Below are 20,348 nucleotides of genomic sequence, written 5' to 3'. Positions count from 1 at the left end.
TGCTTTGATAGAACTTAAGGTGAATTTGGTGAACAGATTCATGTTATTCCTCATTCTACTTATACCATGACATTATCTAAATCTTTAGATATCTATTCTGCTTTTCTTTAATACAGGGTAGAATTTTAATGAATACATGAGTGTATGAGAAATAGATGCACCACTGTTAGTAATCGTACCATATAATCATTGAGAAAGTAATGTGCTTGTGTGCACTTGTAAACTGACTTCAATGATAATACTATTCACAGATACATGATGTTTGTCATTGCTTTTCCCTCATATTGTTGTCTGATACTTTCTGCTAAAAATTACAGCTCTAAATTTCTGTATGTTGTTTTACAGTATTACATGTTATGGAGATACCAATTTATTTTATTGTGATTCAACTAATGTATATGCTTAAACAATTTTAACATAACATTGATAAGTTTTAAGAACAATCTGTACTTTAATATTTTTAAAGCTGTATGGAAAAGAAGCAGCTCTGGAGAGGCTAGATATGCAGATTTAGTTATAAGTTGGTCCATTATAAAAATTTTACTAAATTAATATCTGAATATTAATATCTGAATATTAATATCAGATCGTATCAAGAGAAGACTTTAAGAGAGAAAACCAATTAAATCAAATAATCTTTAAAGATAAATTATGGAGCAAACGTGCATGTTCAACTATAATACTATCATTTGGAATTCTTTGTCAACTTAGAGAAATTCACATATTTCACTTTCCAATTAAGTGGCATACATATAGACAAGCCTAAGGCCATAATCTCCTTAGCAGCTCATTCTATTCCAGGCAGCAAGAAAACAGACGTCTACTTGTTCCCTTCCATGTCTCTTGTACAGACTGGAGTAGCTGCTACTGAGACAGCCTGTCTGTCTTGTCGTTTCTTATGTATTCATTTTAACAGCTGCAAACATAGTCTATTCTTGTAAGAATTTGCATAAAAATTTCATCTTAATAAAGTAGGTCCCAAATATTGATGTTAGTCTATATACTGATAGACTGTAGTGATTCAAAGTAACTTTATTTTTATATTTTTTATTTTGTTAAAATTTATTTAAATTGGCAGATAAAAATGCATGTATTTATCATGTGCAGCATGATGTGCTGAATTATATGCACATCATATGCACATTTTCACCCCAATGTAAAGTTATTTTTACATTTTTCTGCAATCTACTCCAATCATTTGTTTACAAATAGATTACAAAATTAATAGCTAAGGATTATATTCAACCTCAACCAAGTAGGTATAATTTGGCACAATAACATCTTGGACAGCATCTTTCAAATGTTACAGTAAAAATTCAACATACATTTTAATTTCTTTTTAGTAAAACAAAGACTTTCCAGTTGAGAGAGTGAAATGAATTATATGCATTTAATACGTGTACACACACTATGCACCTAAAATAAAGTCGTCTGATGAAACCACAGGTAACTATAACTTTTTAAATAGACTACAGGATTTTCATAACTATCTTGAACTAATTTCAGATAATATAATAAAAACCTTTAATCCCCAGTAATGTCCAGAACTCAAAGATGAGTAACAACTAACCCAGTTGATCCTTGCTGCCAGAATTACCTACTAATTTCAGCTATTTATGATTCTACTCATAACAGTGAAATTGATTTTTCCCTTTGCATTAATCTACTTTTCCATAGGCTTAGGAGACCGACTCTGCTTTACCTTCTTGTTCCAAAAACTATTATTTCTGCTTTGTTCAGCACTAATCATATCTAAGAGGGTATCTGACAAGAAGTGAGTTTTGGCTTCTGTTCATGGATTTTCTGCATGGAGAATGGTCTAGACTTTAGGAGACAGATAGCATGCTCTTAGACGCGGTTATAAATGCCTAGGGCGAATTCCTTAGACATTCACCTTATTTTTTCTAATGTAGAAAAAAAATGTATGCCTAAAAAATACATCCCACATTAGAAGAAATAATTACAATCAGGGTACATTAAATAATTGTTTCCTCTTCACTGGAATGCAAGATGGCAACATACATAAAAATGAAAAAAAGAAAAAAATTGAACTGAATTCTTTCTATGTACTGCACTGCCATAGATTATTTAAATTTGATATTTAACTTACTTCTGAAATAACAATATCAGGTTACAATTAAAAGCTTTGCTTTATTGACAGGAAAAATTTATGACATCTGTCTGATATGACACAACTAATATGTCATGTAATATGTCACATTACATAATAATAGTAAATATTATCAGAAAAAGTGGATATGATGCTAAGATATCAACAAAAAAAGAAATATAATACCAGTTATACATATGATGTAATATGTAATTAGCTATTTTATTCCTAATTGTAATGAAACAAATTTGACATATCCACATAATATCTTAATCTGAGATTTATTTTTAGTGTTTTTATATGTGAACACAAGTAACTATAAGATAACCTCTGAATTATTTATTATGGTCAGTAATTCACTAAAAATATAGAGTCTCTTGAATTAAAAATTAGAATATATAGGTTTCTCAATTACTGTGAGTATGCTTCAGTATTAAACATGTATTATATTTTGTGTAGGTATCAACTTTTAATTCAGAAAAATTCAAGGATTTTATCCAATGAGCTATGATATATGCACAGGTATCTTTTGCCTGCACCGAATCATTCAAGGAGAAAAGAGCAGGAACAATTTGTACAAGTTGTGCCTGCACAAAGATGTCCAGCCAAAGGGGTTAGTAGCTTGTGAAATTATGTGGTGCCACATCCACAAAGAAGGACCACTTTTTTTTTTTTAATCGTTTACAAAAGATCACGTCTTCTGAGAAAGAAACATGCCTATCAGCCTAGAACATTCAAACGATTTAAATGTTGTTTTGGATTTTTTTTCCTTCTAAATTTAATGAGGCAACATAAGGCCTGAAAACAAATTCAATGAAAAATAGTATTTTGGCTGAGTTTTTTGTGTGAACACTGGAGAATTGAGTATTTAAAAACTTTAAAAATTTTTTTGCAAGTCATTGTTGTGTATGCAAGGAATTACTGCTGCACTCATCTTGTACCAGGCCCCGTAAGTATGCCTTTTACTAAATAACTAAAAATGGTGGTAAAATGTATGATAAAATATATTTTTAACTAAAACACGAAGAAAATAAGAAAGCAAGAAAACCTTAGAGTCTAATATGAATAAATGTGTTAGTGTGGAGAGGCAAACAAAATGTAAACCCATGTTGACCCTGGAGGTATGCACCAGCCCTGTTGCTACTGAGATCCCATTTTGACCAACAAAATGCAGGGGTAAAGGACAGTACCTACTGCTTGGGCAATCTAAAGAAATCTCCTATGTAAATCTGGGACCAAATGAACTATAGAATGACCTGGATGGGAAGAACCTGTGAGTTTCAATTTTGTTGCTTGATCATAGGGAAAAACAATCTGAAAATCATAATCACATGCCAGTCCTCAAACATTTTTGAAGTCTAAATTGACACTTTCAATGTGATTTAAATAACTTCAAGCTGAAATTTTATAGAGTTTCAGTAATCTACAGTACGTGGCTGAAACAAATGAGACTCTCTCTAATGGTATGCACCTTCAATTCAGATAATATTTCAAGCAAAATGAATTGCAAGACAAAATTAAAAAGAAGAATTCACAGGGAAGCAAGACAAGAGAGAGCACAACCACAGCCCATACATTTTTAGTGTTAAAATAATCAGAATCCAAATATCACATGATATCAGAATATTATATGTTTAATATGTTTAAATATATTTAAAGAAATAAAAATAAGTGAAAAAATTAACAGGTATTAAAACTTAGCTAGAGGTCTCAAAACAGAATTAAATAGAACTTCCAGAAATATAGTATTGAAATTAAAGATGCAGATCATGGGTAGAACATTATTTTTGACACCAAGTAATAAAATAATAATGGACTAGTAAGTAGAATTGACAAAATTATTCAGAATGCAAGGGAGACAAATAAAGAAAAGGGATTTTTATGAGACACATAGGCTAGAAGATCTATGATGTACCTAAGTAGATTTTTAAAAATCACTAAGCATTTCTTCAAATTGGTGATAGACCTTAATCTTCATACTCAGGAAAGCCAATGACATTGAGTCAGAAAAATTAGAAGACATTCACACTTCAAATAACATTGCAGGCCAAAGATTAAAAAAGCACCTAAGGGAGCAAAGAAAAGTTTTTCTATGGAGAAATGATGATTTTATTGAGAGGTATTTTACCATAAAAATGGAGGCTATTAGACAATGGAAAAATGTTTTCAATTTTCAAGGAAAGTAACTGTCAATCACAAATCATATGCCATGCTCAACTATCTGTTAAAAGCAGTGATAAAATAAAAACATTTTCAAAAAAAATCTCTTTTTAATCAAAAGGCCTCTACTAAAAGAAATTCTAAAAGTTGTGATTTAGGTAGGAAGGCTTTGAGCCCAGAAAGAAGGTCTGCAAGGCAAGAAATAATGAAAAAAAGCAAGATGAAAAATATTTAGAAATTCTATCATTGACCAAATATAAAATAACAACAATAACAATACTAAGAAGGAGGTTTAAAATAGTAAGATTTACCAAAAAAAAAAAAAAAAAAATGCTTGACCTAATATCATCTACGTTTGAAATACTGTGTGTTGAGCTAAATGATTTTATGTTACTTTACTGTTTGGGAAGAAGGAATATATTTCAATAATTAATTCTTAAACTGAGTATACATTAAATATTTTTAAAAATGTAATAAAAAATAGAAAACATAGATATAAATGCAAACTTTCAGGGGAAGAAACAGACAAGAAAAACCTATGAAAACTCAGGAAAAGACTAATTTTATCCATAGTGATATAAATCATTATCAGCATTTGCTAAGATGTTTTGAGAAGGAAGAATAGACAGAGAAGGAGCATAGAGATTTTGTTGCGGGGCGGGGGTGGGGGTGATTTAAATAGTCTCCTATTTTGAACGTGGTAATTGTTACATGAGTGTAGACATTTGTGAAAATTCAGAACTGTACACTTAACTAGAGCAAATTATTGTTCATAAATTAAATTTTGATACAATTATTTTTGTAGTGAAAAAGTCCACTAAGTAAGCTGAGAAGCTAAGTGAACGATGCTAATTGCACATATTAGTTGAAAAAAAAAACAGTTTTTGGAATTTCTCAGAAGAGAAAATAAAAAGGCTAATAGACACTTTTCCATCCTTCCTGCATATCTCTTTCAAGAAAGCATAGCTGCAGTAAACAGCTAAAATAAGTGTTCAGAGGTACTGGGTCCCGAAAATAAATATCTCTTTCCCACCACTACTTCCAGGAGAACATGATAGTTCAGCTCCAGCTTCTTTTGTGCAGGGATTTCATTTCCACCATGGCGGCTCCTTCAGATTCAATCCCAAATGACCCCATGATGCCAGCCTCCAGGTTGTGCAACTGCCCTGTAATACATAAAACTGAATCATTAATTCATTTGTTCATTATTTTTATTCATGTAGCTATTTTTCAATGACGGTGCTCTATTCTGCCTCAAAAAATATTTTCTCCCAGTTTTTTAGCTTTCTCTTGCATGTGTCAGACACCAGTCAACAGTATTTCTTTATTGGGGAACACATATGAAGCTCTCCAAGCATGAAGCTGATAGTCCTTAAACTTGATGTGGAGTTAATGTCTAGGATAGCTCATCCCTGACCCACTTTGAAGGAAAGAGTTAAGACTCCCAGCATGTATTCATTCACACAAAAAATCTCCATAAGTCTCTCTCTCTCCCTTTTACAGCTCTGAGAGGAGATTGGAGAGTCCTTCACATGGTTCTAGGACATGTTCTTGGTTGATTTTGCTTAAAGTGCTCACTCCTATACTCACTTTTTAACTATCATGTTGCTATCAAAATTGAAAGTGAGGCAGGTAGATTCATAAGGATAAAATTGAGTCCATTCCATAAACCAGTAAGTCAAGAACAAGTTTCTTCCTTATGTACATGGTCATCTTGCATCATAAGAGAAAGAGCAAATAATGGAGCTAGTGGATTGGGAAAAGTTTCACATAGAAGGATGTATTGCAAATATACCTTGGAAGAAAGCAGTCTTCCAAGCAGAAGTGGAATATTCTAGAGTGCAAAAGAAATGATACAAACAGCATGGCATCATTCTCAGAAGAGCAAATATCCATAGATAGCTGGAGTGTAGTTTTGTGTGGAAATTCAAAAACTGTAAGAAAAAGTAAAATCAGATATGTTTTTTGCTGTTCTAGAAACTTTAGATTATGTCATATAAAAATAGAAGTTCATAGACAACCCATCATCAGTGACAGAACATTGGTTGCCATTTTGTAATTACTCAAATATATGAGATATATTGTGATGATGATTACAACTAAAACTTTTAAATAAATGCATTGCAACTTTGCATGTGTATTTTGAAACATAATGACAGCAGTATGAAATATGAATTGAAGAACCACAGACAGAATTGTCAGTTAGAAAAATCATTTCAATGGATTATATGAAATGGTCAGAGCTTACACTAGGGCAATGTCCAAAAATAAAGAGAATAGATGGAGTAAATGACCCGAGCATTAGTATATGGGGAGATTTGGAACACAAGGATGACATGTGTCCTTTGTGGCGAATTTGCTGAGAGGTGGAGCCCACGGGCATCTTCTGTTTTCTTTACCTTGTGAAAGAACAACAGTGTGAAAAGACAAGTACAGTGACTTAAGAGAGGGAAAATATCACACCCAGTTTTATGTACAGAGAAACTTGGTGTGGCACAAATCCAGATGTTTTCTGTGGATCAAGAAGAAATTACAAATGGCGGAAGCATACATGGGCAGCTTGTCAGCCCTGACAAGAGCCCTCCCCTAAAACCAAAGTGACCACCCCCACTTCAGCAGAAGACACTTATGGTATGGATCTGATTTGGAAAGAAGAGGCAAGACATCATTTTCATTCATAGGATCATATGGGGAAGGAGGACACTTGCGAACACACAGAGCCCATAGAACAGCTTAACCCACTGCCCCCCAAAATTATGCTGATTCCTGTACATTTAGGATAACACCTATGAGTTAGACAAGCAACAGGCCCGGTGGTTTTGCAGGTTCTCCGTAGAAAGAAAAATATGATAATCTGCTCACCCTCCACCATAGTCGTCCAGACAGTGATTATTATTAAACTGTTCTCTCAGGGAGGTTATCAGCAGAACATGGAGGCCAGGAAGGGAACAAATATTCACAAGGAGAGTGGAATTGGAGAGAGCTTTGAAAAGAGTGGCTAATTTGCTGAATCCTGATTTGGAATATACATTTTCCAAATGTATATATTTCTACATGGATACATGTATGCATATATCTGTAAGTATATACTTACATATATCCCATATACACACATTTACAAATGTGTATATGTGTGTATTTGTGTGTGTGCCTATAACCTAAAAGGAGGACTTGTAGAAGAGTATATACAGTAAGTCCTACTTAATGTCATCCATAGGTTCCTAGACACTGCAACTTTAAGAACAATGATGTATAACGAAACAAATTTTACTATAAGCTAATTTATATAAAAAGGAGTTAATTTCCTATGGCATATTTCTGGTTAAATAACATCACCAAACTTCTAAATAAAGATCGAAACACTTCTAATATTAACCATTGAAATAAATGTGAGCTATACATAAATTTAAGAAAGATTAATAAAAACAAGTAAGATAATTATTTACCCAATTATTCCAGTTCAGGGTTGCAATTGGCCATAGTCTATCTAGGCAGCTCAGGACAGTAGATGTGCATCAGCCCTGGACAGGACACCATTCCATCTCAGGGTACACACACATGGACACACACACGTGGACACACACACACACACTCTCTCTCATCCTGAGACACTGTGGAAACACCAATTAACCTAACATGCACATCTTGGGGATGTGAGAGGAAAACAGAATACCTGGATAAAATACATGAGGACACGGAGAGAATGTGCAAATTCCAGATAGACAATGGCCCTGGCTGGGAAGTAATTTTTTTTTCCTTTTCATCAAATCATAATGAAAGAAAATGACATTATTTGAGGACCTGCTGCACATATAAGCAAGCACTCATATGTGTGTCTGACATAAGATGTATAGAGTGGGTCTTCATTATTCATGATCTGCATTTGCAAATTTGCCTACTGGCTAAAATTTGTTTTCCCAAGTGAATACTGGCTGAAATTTTGTGATCAATTCACAGATACTGAAGTAGCAATAAATTTGAGTTGTGTAATGTGCACATACCTAGCCGAGGTCGAATAAAGGCCAGGTTCTGCTTCTTGTTTCAGTGGTCATACAGAAATGATCTTAGTATGCGGGTAGTAGGGGTAGTGTATTGTGGTGTAAGAAGCTCTGGTTCTGGAGAGACTTGGACAGGGTTTGAACCTCATTTTCTCTTTTGTAAACTAAAGAAAATAGAATCTACCAGGGTGAGCTGTTTGTAGAATGTAAGAGTATAATCTATGTGTGACAGGAAATGAGATGGTAAAATGTTTGATTTTAACTATGAGAAAAATAAAATGTTACAATTCTATACACATCTGATTCAAGATTAAGATATTAATACCAGACAGATGAGGCTGTTGATTACTTTTTAACAACATTTTCCATAGGATTTATTGTGGTCTTCATAGGCAGAGAATGTACATAAGTTAAGAAACTATTTTCAGTGAGCATAGACTATCCCTTCAAAATGTTTGTTGATGAAGGGGAGACCTTAGGTAAATATATAAAGAAAAAGAAGGATTCAGAAATAAAATAAGTACATTAAAATTCTGTATAAAATACAGCAACTTGGGGGAAATTGGGAATTAAACATTCAGGAAGGTGACCCAGGGCATGATGGAGGTATTAAGAGAAGCCACACTTAAGTGGTTTTATTTTCCACATGCATTATGAAGTAAACTATCTATTGGAATGTAGGCAATTAATTTAGACGGAATGAAGATAAGGCATTTCACCGCAACCACTTCACTGAAAGAAGACTAAGTTGAGGTAAATAATATAATTGTTGAGCACTTTTGAAGTTCCCATGAGTTTGGAATTTGAAACAATGACTATTCTTTGGCACTAGTCAGACCAGTTATGTAATTTTTTCCAACATGTTTCAGGGGCTTGAGGGTAGGAATGGAGAAAGCAGATGTTTAGATTCACCGTGTGAAGAGTTTTAACAAGACATGCCGTGGAAGGATGATAAAGCTAAAGGAATTAAGGTTGGGGATGAGAGTACATTTGAAGCAATTTATCAAGAAGTTCAGGCTACAGAGAAAACAAAGTGAAGTTAGAAATTTCTAGAACTAAGTAAGAATTGATGAGGGAAACTCAGGTTTCATAAGAGAATAGTAGCTTTAGAGATAGTGATCAGGTGATCAGTCATCAAAATGTTGACTCTAATCATGGGAACTAGAAAAATCCAGTAAAAACAGTTTTTTAATATATTTTTGCTAAAGTGAAGCTTATAGGTGGAGTAAAGCAAAAAGGAAAAATACATGTTTTTGGCCAATCATATTAGGTTACAGTTGTCAGTAGTTACCAGAAATTAGTGTTGATGCTAAAGTAGGTGGTAACTGTGCTTTCAGTGGATGTGAGGTGAGAATGGGAACCAGTATGTTAGGTACTTTGTTCTATTTATACTTCCCGTACTTTTTATGAAGATTTGACTTCGTCTATGAACTTTTTAAAAAATTTAACATATTTACCAGGTATGATGTAGCATAATACTAAGAATCACAAACCTCAGGAGGTAAAACATCATCAGTTCTATGTTTTATAGAAGGTAATTTATGGACTCTGAGCATTGTTTTAATTTTTTTCCAGTAATCTCTTATATATTCAGTCTTTTGTAATAAGTGTTTTTGGTAAAGTTCATATTTATTTAGCTATATTCAAACTTCTTCTCTCAGCTTGCTACTCCTCATGTATATCAATGCCTAAGAATGATCCGTTTTTGTCCTACACTTATTGTGACTATAGTCTACAACAGTCTGTTCTATCCTCCTGAGTCATATCTGACTTGGGCCCACAGGCCCGTATCTAATTTAGGCCCACAGGACCAAATCTTCTTTTATCTGTGAAGTTGATGGGCATGAGTAGTTTTGAGAAGACACTGGGATACTTCCTTTTTCACATCTGGGTTTTATTATTCATCTCGATGGTGTTATTTCACCCCATCAAATGCCCCTTGAAATTCATACGTAAGTCCACCTGGGTCCAGAGGAATCCTCTCTGATATGGTTTGGCTCTGTGTCCCCACCCAAATCTCATGTTGAATTATAATCCCTGGTGTTGGAGGAGGGGTCTGGTGGGAGCTAACTGGACTTCCCCCTTGCTGATCTCATGATAGAGTTCACATGATCTGATTTTTGAAAGCATGTATCACCTTCCCCTTCACTCCCTCTCTCTCCTACTGGCCACGTGCTTGCTTCCCCTTCAATTTGCACCATGACTGTAAGTTTCCTGAGGCTTCCCAGCCATGTTTCCTGTACAGCCTGTGGAACTGTGAGTCAATTAAACCTCTTTCTTCATAAATTACTCTTTCTCAGGTACTTCTTTATAGCAGTGTGAGAATGGACTAATACATCCTCCATGAAAAACTGAGTTTTACTGAGCATGGAGACTTAGTCTTTGATCAGTTCTTCCTACCTCGTGACCTTTAATAGTCTGCTATGTATGTCTGTGAAACAGCTATTCTCCACTCTGCACTTGAGAAATAAATGACAGATTCTTACTTGGAGAAATACCACAATATCTGGCCATTATTTTCAAACATTTCTTAATAGGTCAAACTATGTTGTAACTCTTATAATCTGTGAACTTGGACAAGTTATTCAGCTTCTCTCTCCCTCAGTAACTTCGTCCATAGATTATGGATAACAATACTTAATCCCTAGGGCATTTTAAGTATTAAAAATATATGTATTATACTTTAAACTGTGTCTCTCACAAGAAAAATGTTATATACATAACTATTATTACTATCAATATCATTATTATGTAAATAAATCTTAAATGAAAATATGCAAATAATAATGACTATGGTTGAAATGTTCATTGAGGGCAGGAGCCCGGCACAGTGGAATCCAAAAAACATGATAAAAATATATTTGAGTAGAAGATGATCAAAGTAGTTTCCAATGAGCTTTTTTAATACCCCCATCCAGGGATTAGTGTGTCATTTTACATTCAGAACACATTTGTTTCTTGTGTCATACCTCCAGGAAGCAGTTCATCAGCCAAACCTCCAGAATTGAAAACACCATCAGTCCTGCTAAATATTCCTAAACACTCATCATTAATAAAATAGTCAAACCACAGTAACTGTGTTTCTGTTGCTGGATTTTCCCCTAAACATACTGATTAATTTTTATAACTACTGTAGGAGTCTTTCATGGCATAACCCTCTAAATCCATATACGTAATTTGAATACTACTCCAAAGATTTAATTATCCATTATATATAAAATACCACAATTAATGCATTAAATAAGCCTTTATTGAGAGACTGTCTTAAGACATGCTGTATACTAGAGCCTGTGTTTTAAAATATCAATATTGTCTAACTTCTACCTTGAATGTTGATAAAATTGAAAGATCATTTCTACACCTATGAAAAAATGCTAGACAACCTGCAAATTTACAAGTCCTCTTGAGTGCATCAGGGAAGTAGATCACTGGTAAACCAACTGACCAAAATTTAAGGAAAGACAGTACTTTCATGAAAGCATCAGGTATAAGTAGTTACTTTTGTAGAGAAGACATGTCTCAGTAGTGAGAAAATATATAATTTAGCTAGAATTTTAATGATTTGAAAAAGGACAAGTGTGGACAAATAGGAGAATACGAATCCCTGGGGGATGCAGATACAAATTGGAAATTGTACATTTTGGAGCCTCATCAAAAAAAAAAAGGTGGGGGGAAAGGTGATAGCACTAATAAATCAACACTCTCGTGTGGGCCTTAGGGAGGGAATAGCAGCTGCTGCTTGAGCCCCACATAAACATTTCTATCATGCATAATAGAAAACAGCCTTAAAATGCTAGAAAGGGGCAAGAAACTCCTTTGCCCTTATGGCATTGGTGAAAACCCATTGCAGTTCAAGAAAAAAGAAGAGAGGAGGAATTGAAAAGACCTGTCTACTCATAGGAGAGGGGCAGAGATATATCCTGAAACCAGATCCACAGGCGGAAAAGTAAAAGAATCACAAAGAGGGCACCACAATCCAGGGCCGGGGATACAGTGCCTATCTGAGATTTATAGCGAGTAAGAACAATAAAGAATAAGTCTCTTGTACCCTCTGCATCAAAACAAGAGCAATCATCAAGTGTCAAGGACCTACAATGTGCTTTTGGAAGATGGAAAAGATTTAAGGTGCAACCTAATACTCGAAAAAGAATAACAAGTTGAAGTAAAAACAAGTAGACAGAAAGATCTACTAAAGAAATTCTTAACATTCTTGAAAACCAAATAAAGACACTTTTAAAAACTAATCTCTGGACCTGGTGTGGCGGCTCACAACTGTAATCTCAGCACTTCAGGAGACCAGCGCAGGTGGATTACTTGAGGCCAGGAATTCCAGACCAGCCTGGTGATGTGGCAAAACCCCATCTCTACTAAAAATACAAAAATTAGCTGGGCATAGTGGCCTGCACCTGTAATCCCAGCTAGTTGAGAGGGAGAGACATGAGAATCACTTAAGCCTGGGAGGTGGAGTTTGCAGTTGGCCAAGTTCATGTCACTGTACTCCAGCCTGGGCAACAGAGTGAGACTCTGACTCAAAAAAACAAACACAAACAAATAACAACAAAAAAACCAATCTCTGTTTTTTTGAAAAAAAAATTAACAAAATTGAAGTTTTAGCATAATTGACAAAGAAAATTTTACAGAGATAAGATACAAAATACATATAATAAAAATGAAAGAGGTGACATCACAGAACATGCATATATGAAAAGAATATTAATTTAAAAATTAAAACAACTCTATATTCATAGATCCAACAACTTCTCTAAAATGGGCAAATGCCTTAAATTGTAGAAACTACTCCAGAAGAATTAAATAACCTAAATATTTTATATTTTTTAAGATTTAAATTTGTAGCTAACAATTTTCTAACAAAGAAAATTCTTTACCCAGGTGGCTATCCTGATGAGTTATACCAATTATTTGAGGAAGACATAATACCAACTTAACATAGATTTTTCCTGGAATGTGGAATAGGAAAGAATATTTACAAGTTTATTTTATGGAGCTGGACTTATACTGATAGCAAAGCCAAACAAAGAGAGTAGGAAAATAAAACTATCAAGCAGTAAACCTCATGATATAGGTGAAAAATATCCAAAAAATAAAAAATAAAAAAAACTAGTAAAGCAAATCCACTAATATTTGCTTTTAATATTAAAAATAATAGTATACTGCGTGCTAATATGTTTTATTTGGGGAATGCAAAACTGATTCAACAATAGAAAATCAATGAAAGTAACCATGTTAATATAGCACATGAGAAATGCTATGCTAACATTTTATTACATGCAGAAGAAAAAATTGACAAAAAAGTCAACATCATTCATGTTAAAAGCTCTCAGTACGCTGACAATAGAATGCCACTCCTACATATTGCTAATGAGTAGAGAGTAAATATCATACTTCATGGTGAAAGACAATGTTTTCCTCCTGATGGTTGCCCATGTCTGAGCACAGACCTGACAATTTGTCACCTCTCCCCCAGCAGGCCAAAATCCAGGAAAACATTCTTTTTGAGTTGCACAGCTAAATTCTCAGGAAACAAACAACACGGTTTAGACAGCACAACACAAAATCATAGCACAAGAGACAGTGAAAAATGGATACATAATGGCTATCTGCAAGAAGAGTCACGGTATACAAAAAACTAGTTCTAACCAAAATTTTTCTCCTTTAAATCTAAATTTTAGAAAATACCCTTTGGAAAAAAATAAGAGTGGCTTTTATTGCCTTTGCTCAGGACCCTGAGCAGAGATTCAGGGGTCTGACTGGTAAAAGGTTTACCTTTGCCAGCTTGGTGATAGTATCCAATATCTCAGCAGGAGTCTTCAGGGTAAGCTAAGAGTCTAAACCATGCCCTCCTCCTTGCCAAAACAGGACAGGAAAATTTTACTCCTACAACTTGGGTCTAGTGTTTGGGGGCCTACAAATGAAATGACAATATACAGATTAACAGAAAAAAAGACAGGCTTTTAATATCTATCTATGAATAAATTTCAATAGCTTTGGGGATACGAGTGTTTTTTGGTTACATGAATGAATTGTATAGTGGTGAAGTCAGATTTTAGTGCTCTTGTCACCTATGTAGTGCACATTGTACCCAATATGTAGTACTGATATAGGAGTTAAAAAGAAATTATGTAGGCAGATAGTGAGGGTAAGGAAGTCCTCTGTAGGGTTTTCCTTTTAATGAAAAGCAGCCCCCAAATCATTTCCTTTTCTAACAGACATCAGCCTGTAAAATTGAACTGAAAACATAGACAAGAAAGCTGGAAGCTTGCGTGGGTGAATGCTGGCAGCTGTGCTAATAGGAAAAGGCTACCTGGGACTAGGCAGGTTCAGAATGGTGGCTCCATATTCCCTGCTCTTTGCCAGCCACGTGTACAGTAAGAAGCAGACAACATGGGCACCAAGTGGAAAGCCCATTTGCATAATAAGATTAGGGTGGGGTGGCGAGCTTTCCCTGTGTACTATGTAAATGTCACACCTGACCAACCAATCTGTGGGCCCTATGTAAATCAGACATCGCCCCCTCAAGCCTGCCTATGAAATTTGGTGCAGTCTGCCGCAGGCTGGCTTTTCCCTTTCAGACACCGCTCTCTCTAGCAGAGAGAGAGAGCTGCTTTCCTTTCTCTTTCTTTTGCCTATTAGTGCCCAATCTCCTATACTCACTCCTCTTGTGTGTCTGTGTCATTAATCCTCTTGGCGCGAGAGGACAAACCCTGGCTGTTTACCACAGGCAATGACGAGCTTCAGTATTTTATCCTTCCTCCCCACCCACCCGCGTCTGAATATCCTAAGTCCATTTTACCACTCTGCATGGCTTTGCATACCTGTAACTTAGCTTCCATTTATACATGAGAACATTCTCTATTTGGTTATCCATTCCTGAGTTATTTCACTTAAAGTAATGGCCTCCAGCTTCATGCAAGTTGTTACAAAAGAATTATTTCATTCTTTTTAATGTCTCAGTAGTATTCCATGGTGTATATTTCCCACATTTTCTGAATTTACTCATCAGTTAATGGACACTTGGGTTGGTTTCATTATGTTTGCAACTGTGAATTGTGCTCCAATAAACACATGCATGCAAGTGTCTTTTTGATATACTGACTTCTTTTCCTTTGGGAAGATACCCAGTAGTAAGATTGCTGGATCAATAGTTGATCTACTTTTAGTTCTGTAAGAAATCTCCATACCATTTCCCATAAAGATTGTATTAATTTACATTCCCATCAGCTATGTGTAAGCATTCCCTTTTTACTACATCCATTTCATCTATTGTTTTTTGACTTTTTAATAATGGCCCTCCTTGCAGGAGTAAGATGATATCTCATTGTGGTTTTAATTTTCATTTCCCTGATAATTTGTGATGATGAGCATTTTTTCAAATGTTCTTTGGCCATTTGTATATCTTCTTTTGAGGAATGTCTGCTCATGTCATTTGCCCACTTTTCGATGGGATTATTATTATTTATTTTTCTTGCTGATTTGTTTGAGTACCTTGTAGATTCTGGATATTAGTCCTTTGTCAGATGCACAGTTTGCAAATATTTTTTCTACCATTCTGTGGGTTATCTGTTTACTCTGATGATTATTTCTTTTGTTATGCAAAAGCTTTTTAGTTTAATTAGGTCCAATTTATTTATTGTTGTTTTAATTATGTTTGCCTTTGGGGTCTTAGTCATAAATTCTTTGCCACAGCCAACATCCAGAGGAGTTTTTCCTAGGTTTTCTACTAGAATTTTTATGTTTTCAGGTCTTAGATGTAAGTCTTTTATCCATCATGAGTTAAATTTTACATAAGGTGAGAGGTAGGGGTCTAGTTTCAATCTTCTACAATTGGCTTGCCAGTTTTCCCAGCACCATTTATTGAATAGAGTATCCTTTCCTCAATTTATGTTTTTTCATGCTTTGTCAAATATCAGTTGGTTGTAAGTATTTGGCTTTATTTCTGGGTTCTGTCTTCTGTTACATTCGTCTTTGTACCTACTTTTATACCAATACCGTGCTGTTTTGGTAATATGAAGTCCAGTAATATGATGCCTTCAGATTTGTTTCTTGTGCATAGGATCACTTTACCTATTTAGGCTCTTTTTTGGTTCCATATGAATTTTAGAAATGGTTTCCATAATTCTTTAAAAATATATGTTAGTATTTTTATCAGAATTGCATTGATTCATTGTAGATTGCTTTGGGCAGTATGGTCATTTTTTAAGATATTGATTCTTCCAATCCATGAGCATGGAATGTATTTCTATTTGTTTCTGTCATCTATGATTTCATTCAGCAGTGTTTTGTAGCTCTCCTTATAGAGATCTTTCACCTTCTTTGGTAAGCATATTTCTAGGGGTTTTTTAGGTTTTTTTTAATGCAGCTATTGTAAAAGGGGTTGAATTCTTGACTTTTTTCTCAGCTTGGTCATTGTTGGTATCTACCAGTGCTACTGATTTATGCACATTGATTATGTAATCTGAGACTTTACTGAATGCATTTATGAAATCTAGAAGTCTTTCAGAGGAGTCATTGGGGTTTTCTAGGTATATGATGTTATCATCAGCAGACAATTTGACATCATCTTTTCCAAGTTGGATGCCCTTTATTTTCTTGCCTGATTGTCCCAGCTAGGAGGACTTCCAGTACATGCTGAATAGAGCTGGTGAAAGTGGGCATCCTTGTCTTGTTCCAGTTCTCAGGGGGAATGTTTTCAACTTTTCCCCATTTAGTGTGATGTTGGCTGTGAGCTTGTTATATATGGCTTCTTTTTTTAATTTTGAAGTATGTTTCTTCTATGCCTAGTTTGTTCAGAGTTTTTACCATAAAAGGATACTGGATTTTGTCAAAAGCTTTTTCTACATCCAGTGAGACAATCATATCATTTTAGCTTTTAATTCTGTGTATGTGATGTATCACATTTATTTACTTGCTTATGTTAAACCATGAGGTTTACTCATGTGTGCACTGGCTTATAGGCAGAAACAGTGTTGTGTAAAGTGGTAAAAACACACACACACAGAAATAACAGGCTTGTGATATTCTAAGCTTTGCAAAATGAGTAGGAGAGTTCAGGGTTTCACTGGGGAAATTTGAAAAGTCATCTTGGTTTGTCTGATGCTAACAGACAGCTGAATTTGTACTTCCCCATGCTAAGGGTCCATCTTTTCCAAATCAGAAAACTCTCTGAGATGAGGGCCAATACAGCTGTATTTTTGAGAGGTTCTGTTTAAATTTACATACTCTTTTTTTTTTCATGTGCTGCTATTTGTTCAGATATTTTCATTTTGAAGTAATTTTCATAGCACTTTGGTGGGCTATTAATCCCTTCAAAATGAGGGTGTTTACTTTCGCCTCCCATATTTTACATCTTACTGGAGATAAAGCCAGGGTAATAAGATAAGAAATAGAAATAAAAGTATATACATTGTAAAGAAAAAAATAAAATTGTCTCTTCTTCCATGTTTCATAAATGTCTATATAAAAACACAAAAAGAAGCTACAAAAATTATATAGAACTGAGAACGAATTTACCAAAGTTGCAAGGCACAAGGCCAGTGTTTTTTTTTAAAAAAAAATGTATTTAATATAATAGTAAAAAAAAGAAAAGTTGAATTTTAACAGTCCCATATTAATAGCATCAAAACTAAAATATTTAAGTATAAAACCTATAAACTATAGGAAACATCTGTCTATCTGTACACTGAAAACTGCAAAACACTGACAACAGAAATCACAGCAGACCTAAACAAATAGGGAGATATAGCATGTTCATGGAGTAGAATATTCCATATCGTTAAGATTCCCATTATCTAAAATTTAACTCACAGATTTAACGCAATTCAAATCAAAATCCAGCAGAATTTTTTTATATAAATCAACAAACTAATTCAAAGTTATATAAAAAGAAAACAGAATGAGGAATCCAAGGAAGAACAAATAGAACAAGTTGGAAGACTCAAGCTTCATGTTTTCCAGGCACTAAAAAAATTGTGTTAGTCAAGACAACATGGTTTTGGATAAAGAGAATACATATAGATCAATGGAACAGAAGAGAGTTCAGAAATAGAGCCATGCATATATGGTCAACTTATATGGAAAATGAGAAAGGTCATTCAAGGGAGAACAGACAGCATTTTTAACAGATGGTGCTCAAACAAATGGATACACATATATTTTAAAAAAAAAAACCTCTATTCTAATTTCCTAGAGTATTCTAAAATTAACTTTTGAACTTAAGGCCAAAAACATATCAGAAAATCTTTATAACTCTGGGTGAGCCAAGATTTCTTATCTTCCATATTACACACCAGCTTTTTTTTTTTCTTACTCTAGTGGACTTTATCAAAATTAAGATCTGTTCTCTTAAAAGTATCGTTAAAAGAACGAAAGTACAATCCAGGACTGAGAGATATTTTCAAATTACATTTCTGATGAAGGACTAGCTTTAAAAGGAAAGAACTCTAATACGTAATAAGAAAATGAACAACACAATTTTTAATAATTGTCAAGATATTGTAATGTTCATTCCACCTAAGATGTATGGACGGTAAATGTGCATACAGACATATGCTTATCATTATTCATTTTTTTTGAGACCAAGACTTGCTCTGTCACCTGGGCTGGAGTGCAGTGGTGCAATCCTGACTCACTGCACTCTTGACCTCACAGGCTTAAGGGATTCTCCTACCTTAGCCTGTCAAGTTACTGAGACTACAGGCATGCACTACTATGCTTGGCTAATTTTGTTTATTTTCTGTAGAGATAGGTTTTTGCCATGTTGCCCAAAATGGTCTCAAACTTCTGGGCTCAAAGCAATCTGCCTGCCTTGGCATCTCAAAGTGATCTGCCTCAACCTCCCAAATTAATAATATGACTAATCTCAAAGTAGTGGCATTAATAATAACCACTATTAGTTTTTAATAAAATTAACCTAACAATGATATACTTGTGATTTCATATCTGTATATATACACAGATAGAATGGCTAAAAATCCTGACAATAGCAAATGCTGACAAGGGGACAGTCCAGGAATATCGTACATTGTTGATAGTAATGCAAAATGGTATAGCCACTTTGAAAATGTATTTTTCAGTTTATTATGAAGTTAAAACAAAAACTTACAATATAACCCAGCAAACCAACTCCCAGGTATTTCCCAAGAAAATTGGAAAAGTGTGCTCAGGCCAGGTGTGGTGGCTCATGCCTGTAATCCCAACACTTTGGGAGGCTGAGGCAGGAGTATTGCTTGAGACCAGAAATTTGAGACTAGCCTGGGAAACAGAGAGAGACACTGGCTCTACAAAGATAAAATAATAATGATAATAATAATAATAATAATAATAATGATCAGGCATGGTTTTGTGCTCCTGTAGTCACAGCAACTTTGGTAAGCTGAGGCAGGAGTATCCTTTGAGCCCAGGAATTTATGGTTTTTGTGAGGTATGATCAGGCCACTGCACTCCAGCCAGAGAAATGTAAAGAGACACTGTCAATTAGAAAAAAAAAAAGGTATTTTCTCACAAAACCCAGTACTTGAATGCATATAAAGATTTTATTTTATTTTTTTAATAATTTAGAGAATTAAAAAAAATACCCCTAACAGAGGAAAGGATGCACACCCTAGGGTACATCTTACAATGGACTACCACTCAACAGTAAAAAAACAACAAACTTTTAATACATGCTGCAACAAAGATTAATTACAAATGCATTATGAAAAGTTAAATGGACCCAGACTCAAAAGATACATATTTTTTAATTTGATGTATACTATGTTCTTGGAAGAGTTAAGTCAGAGAAATAAAAAACAGATCAGTTGTTACTAGGGGCTGGGTTTGGGGAGGAATTGACAACAAAAGGGCATAGTGAATTTCTTTATTTCATGAATGTATTATTTATCTTAATTAATAATTAATTACCATCATAATTAATTACATTTGATAAATGTTTATCCAAGCTTGCAGAAGAATCTCTAAAATTGAGATTATAACCAATATTAAATTATATCTTATTTTAAAAATTGGAACAAATCAAGTTACAAAAAGATCAAGGAATAAAACTTAATTTCTAATTTTGATCACCA

At 34.3% G+C, this 20,348-nt stretch overlaps 1 long non-coding RNA gene across 5 annotated transcripts in view; it reads right to left on the bottom strand.

Moving 5' to 3' along the window:
• Window positions 1–3,731: 3,731 nt before the first annotated feature.
• Window positions 3,732–20,348, bottom strand: part of LOC129049551 (uncharacterized) — a 163,842-nt gene continuing 147,225 nt past the window's right edge. For all 5 annotated transcript variants that reach the window (XR_010136703.1, XR_010136704.1, XR_010136702.1 and 2 more), the window contains one exon: window positions 3,732–5,436. This is a non-coding gene — a long non-coding RNA (uncharacterized LOC129049551). The remainder of the gene's footprint in view (window positions 5,437–20,348) is intronic.

The sequence above is a fragment of the Pongo abelii genome, chromosome 14, assembly GCF_028885655.2.
Source record: "Pongo abelii isolate AG06213 chromosome 14, NHGRI_mPonAbe1-v2.0_pri, whole genome shotgun sequence".
NCBI classification, from domain to species: domain Eukaryota; kingdom Metazoa; phylum Chordata; class Mammalia; order Primates; family Hominidae; genus Pongo; species Pongo abelii.
The sequence above is the reverse complement of the archived record's forward strand: the minus strand, read 5'-3'. Positions and strand labels throughout refer to the sequence as shown.